The 5243-nt window shown below is 59.0% G+C and overlaps 1 pseudogene; it reads right to left on the bottom strand.

Moving 5' to 3' along the window:
- Positions 1-2368: 2368 nt before the first annotated feature.
- On the bottom strand, positions 2369-4780 carry LOC100995458 (suppressor APC domain-containing protein 2-like; annotated as a pseudogene).
- Positions 4781-5243: the final 463 nt, after the last annotated feature.

The raw sequence follows: 5243 nt of genomic DNA, 5'->3' as shown, positions 1-5243 counted from the left end.
TACATTGGCCAGGCTGGCCTCGAACTCCTGGCCTCAGGTGCTGGGATTCCAGGCATGAGCCACCGTGGCCGACTGAGATATTCATTTTCCTTGGAACTTGATCAACACAAAATCCTGAGGCCTAGTGTGGTTGTTTCCTCTGGGGCTCATTCTCAACCAGGGACACTTCTGCCTCCAGGGACACATTGTGACATCCTGAGACAGTTCTAGGTGTCATAACTGTGTGTGCATGCACGTGTATGTACCCGCGCATGCTACCGGCACCTCATGGATAGAGGCCAGGGATGCTGCTCACATCTTGCAAGGAGACTGACCCACCCAGCGTCACTAGGGCGGGCTCCAGGCAGGGTCCGCATGTGCCTCTGCCAGCCACCTAGACTGTGCCAGCCGGGGCCACTTTAAATTCTCCCCTCGTGGTCTCTAGGGCCACACACTAGCCTGATTGCAAGCTGTAAACTTGGATGACCCATATTTTTTTCACCTTGCATGGAACACCAAGGCTGAGAGGCAGTTTTCCGGGAGGTGCCAGCCTGTCTCACATTTCTGCCTTAGCTGCGGGGTCCAGCTCTATGTGGGGGGTCTCCTGATGAAGTCACCCTGGGACAGACACTGTTCTGTCTTCTGCTTCCAGTCCTGCAAAGATGCCCGGATCCCCCAGGGCATGGCAGGCACCCTCAAAGGCAGATGTGGGGAGGCCCTGGTGGGCAGACCCCAGCCTGCTGATGTCGGGGGGCTTCTCCCCGGCTGCCGCTGGCCCATCCACTGCACTGCAGTCCACCTGGTGCTGGCGCTGTGGGACACAGGCCTTCAGGACCCGCTCCCTTTCCCACCCAGGAGGGTTGAGGCCTGGCGTGCTTATGTCCTCTGGAAGCCTCCCTCCCATCCTCAGGGTAGGAAAACAGCTGCACGCTGGTCTGGCTTGGGCCTGTCCTGGGACACCTCTGCAGCCCAGGTGCAGCAGGGGATGTGGCTCTGTGGGGTTGCTGTGGGCAGGTTATCGTGGAGCTGGGTTCCAGAAGGGAGTTGCCGCGCTGGCTGCCAGGACCCCTCTTCTGAGACAGGGAAGCCTTGTGGGACAGTGCACCAAAGTGCCCTGGACACGAGGGGATCCTGCGCCCCACACATACTGACCCTGCATCGGGGGTCCTGCGACCCACACACACTGACCCTGCATCGGGGGCCCTGCGCCCCACACACACTGACCCTGCATCGGGGGCCCTGCGCCCCACACACCCTGACCCTGCATCGGGGGCCCTGCACCCCACACACACTGACCCTGCATCGTGGGCCCTGCGTCCCACACACCCTGACCCTGCATCGTGTGCCCTGCGTCCCACACACACTGCCCCTGCATCGGGGGCACTGCGTCCCACACACACTGACCCCGCATCAGGGACCCTGTGCACCCCCCCCCACACACACACACACTGAACCTGCACTGGGGGCCCTGGGCTGCAGAAGCCATCCGTGATATTGCCGTGCCCCTGGCTCTGGTGGCACTGGGGCCCTCCAGGCTGGGCTGAGCATGAGGCCCCCACCAGTGCGTACCCCAGCACCAGCGGGAGTGGGCCTGGGCACAGGGGCAGGGAGTGACACCCAAGGGGACCTGTCCCACCCTCCTCCTGTACCTTGGCTGGGTTCTCCTTTTCCTTGGCTGAGAGAAGTGGTTCCTCCTGGATGAAACCTGGGATCAGGCTGAGCGTGGGAGGAAAGCGGGGTGAGCAGGACCCCAGACCTTGAGAATCCTGAGTGAGGGGGTGACAGACTCTCCCTATGACACGCCTGGAAAGTGGGGGCCCAGGCACCTGGGGACAGGCCCTCCTGGGGAGCCAGGTTCACAGGTTGTTTTGTGGGACACAACGTGGGGCAGCGTCCTGGCCAGGATGAGGATGACCATCACCGCGGGGTCTGCGGGAGGCACAAGCAAGCCAAGCTCTCGTCCACCCGGCTCCGGGATCTGCTGCAGCCAGAGTCTCTCAGCCTTGGCCAGGACCTGAAGTCCGACCGCCATCCCTGGGGCTTCCCTGCCAGGCGAGCAACCCCCGCTTAGAGGCCTTCCCCATCCCCTCCATCTGCTCCCGTCCGAGAGACAGCCTCCTTGTCCTGGTGCCCTGGTTGAGGTGGGGGTAAGCTGCCCTTGGATCCCCCAGGTCTGGGGCGGAGCCTCAGCGCCGCATCTGTGCCATCTAGCGCCCTCTGCTGGCCGTTATCGGAAGTGCAGCATGGCGTGAGCAGTGCCTTTCCCTGGAGATGGGACCCAGGGCAGTACCGCTGGAAACCGGGCGACCAGAGATCTGGTAACTGGTGGAGGGGTCCCTCACTGTCCACTGACAGCGGCAGTAGTAGCTGCGGACTATGCGGACTCAAGAGAGCCTCAGCCCATGTCAGCACCGGAAGCCAAAACCGAGTCAAGGGCTCGGTGTGGGGGACAGACGGGGACAGGCCCGGGGAGCCTGGATGGCAAGGGGTGCAGGAAGGCGCCCATTCCGGGACTGCCTGGGCCTGCCGGGGATCTCCAGCCAGAGAGGTTGGGTGCGACAGAGTGCTCGCTCCGAAGGGCTGAGTGCCAGGCTGGCCCTGTGGGCCGGCTCAGCCCACACCAGCAAGATGAAGGTGGGGTCCAGAGGCCCCCCCCCGTCCTGCTGGCTCACGGCGCGGGCCTCAAACAGCTGCTTAATGAGCGCTGACTTCTGCTCCAGCTGCGTGATGCACTCACTCTTCTCGGTCGCCTCCTGGGTAAGGAGTCAGTTCTGCTCCTTCAGCATGAGGATGGTCTGCTGCTGACAGCCCGGGGACGAGGTTGACCTTAGGGCACAGCAGGGGGCCCGGAGGAGGACGTGGGCAGGGCCTAGCTGGCACAGGCCGCAGCCAGCAGCTCCCCCAGGCACCCGGTCACCTCCTGTACCTTGGACAGTAGCCGCCCCAGTGGGCGGGGGCTCCCCGTGGCCCCAAAGTCGGCGCTGGCTCTGCTCTGGCCCAGGCGGCACTGGCGCTCCTGCACCCGTTGCAGCTGCTGCTGGTACCAATCACGGCCCCGCGCCATCATCTCCAAACCCTGCAGCAGCACCTCCTTCTCCTGCTCCAGCTCCTTCATCTGCTTCAGCAGGCCGCAGTCCACGCCGCTGGTGATGGTGTGCCTCTGACGTTCTCCTCGGGCGCTGGGCCCCGCGGGGCATCCCCTGAGTCTGCCTCCAAGGCCCTGCAGGTCGCTGCACCTGCGTCCGCGCTGGGGCTCTGTTCCAGGGCCGCGCTCTGGGACCGCTCCGGTTCCACGGGGCAGGGCGCCGCCTCGGCGGGGGCGCACAGCTGCTCTGGGCTGCCGGCCGCGCGGCTGGGACAAGCCAGAGAAGCGCGCTCGCCCAGGGGCAGGGGCTTCCTCTCCGGGACCATCCGCGGCTCGTCGGCCGGCGCGAACAGCAGGCGCTGCGGCGGCTGGTTCCCCGGCCGGGCCGGGCTGGGGCGTGGGTGGGGTCCCGGGGGCCGCCGTCGGCGCTCAGCAGCGCGGTGCGCAGGCCGGCCACGAAGCGCTCGAAGGTCAGGTAGCCGCTGGCCGGGGCCACCTCGCGCAGGCCCTCCAGGACCCCGCGGGGCAGCTCCCGCGCGTCGGCGCCCTGCCAGCGGGACTGGATCTCGCGCAGGTGCTCGCAACCGCGCCGCCGGTCGTACAGGATGTGGAACAGCGTGCGCAGGCTCTGCAGGAAGGCGAGCGGCAGCCCGTCTGTGCTGCGCGCGGGCGCGGCGGGAGGCATGCGGCTCCGCTGGGCCGTCGTGTCCCGGGCCGTGGGCACCCGGGTTCAGTCCACGCGTCCACCTGCGTGCGTCCCAGCGCCGCCCCGTGGCGGGGCCGGCCAGACGCGCTCCCAAGGTTTTTAATATACTTCACATTAAGAAGATTTTAGTAGATGACCATAATAAAATTATGTTTAATCCTATTATACTAATTGCTAATAGGGAGTTTTTTTTACTACCACAAACTATCTGAAAAGAACACCTTCTGCTATGTATCTGCTATATAATTTTTACAGGATACATGAAACTGCATGCATGAATGTGATGTTCAGCATGATGTCAGACTGATGTGATATCACAGCCACTCAAAGCATTATTATTTTTTTCCAAAATATATCAGGTGATTGCTTTTTCCATTAGCACAAAATCTACTTCAGTTCTGTTCTACAAACACCCATGATTCATTTTTATATACATGTCACAGTTCTGGGTGATGAAAACTAAATGAAGGAATGCAAAAAGTGAAAACTAAATGCTTAATAAAGAAGTGTGTCCTTGATACTATAGGAGCACAGATAATGTGCGCCCTCTACAGATGTGACTGTGCATGTGTGGGTGTTCGATCAACTTAATAATTTTGTTTATCATATAATGATCAGGCTGTAGGTTTAAGAATTTATATGTGATAATCAACATTAATCAAAATAAATGGATGGATTTAAAATGATAATGACGGTGATAATTTTGAATCTGAAGTAAGTAACATTGATGATGGAAGTTTTATTGGTTGATTTTTTCAGGTACATAAAATATTTCCTCTTTGCCATTAAAGTGACAGTTTCCACTTATGTTATCATTCAAAAGTGCCTTCTTTGCCCAAGCTGTTACTGGAGTCTTGGCCAACATCTTCCTCCTTTTCTCTGGTACCACGACGCTCCTTCTGGATCCTAAGCCCACTGACCTGACCACCAGTCACTTGGCCCTCGTCCACATCATGATGCTGCTCACCATTGTGTTCTTGGTGTCTCCAGACCTTTTTGAGTCCCTTCATTTTGACTTCAAGTGTAAGACGCTTTTCTACCTGAGTAGGGTGATGAGGGACCTCTGCGTCTGCACCACCTGCCTCCTGAGCACGCTCTAGGCCATCACCATCAGCCCCAGCACTTCCTGGTTGGTGAGGTTTAAACATAAATTCACAAATCATATTTCATATATTCTTGTCTTCTTATGGTCCCTCAGTTGTCCTGCAGTAGTTACATGATCTTTGACACTGTGGTTTCTTTTAATATGACTCAGACCAGTTTTCTGACACTCAATAAAACTGCCTCATTTCCCCAAGGAAGTCCATCATCTGGAGCCTTATTTTTCTACTCTGTCATTATCCAGAGATGTCTCCTTTGTGGGAATTATGCTGCTCTCCAGGGCATACATGGTGACTCTCTTGTGCAGGCATGAGAGGCCATCCCAGCACTTTCACAGCACCAGACTCTCCAAGAGTCTCTCCAGAAAAAAGG

This window comes from Pan paniscus, chromosome 6 (genome assembly GCF_029289425.2).
Source record: "Pan paniscus chromosome 6, NHGRI_mPanPan1-v2.0_pri, whole genome shotgun sequence".
In the NCBI taxonomy this organism is placed as follows: Eukaryota; Metazoa; Chordata; class Mammalia; order Primates; family Hominidae; genus Pan; species Pan paniscus.
This window is presented reverse-complemented; position numbering and strand designations above follow the sequence as displayed.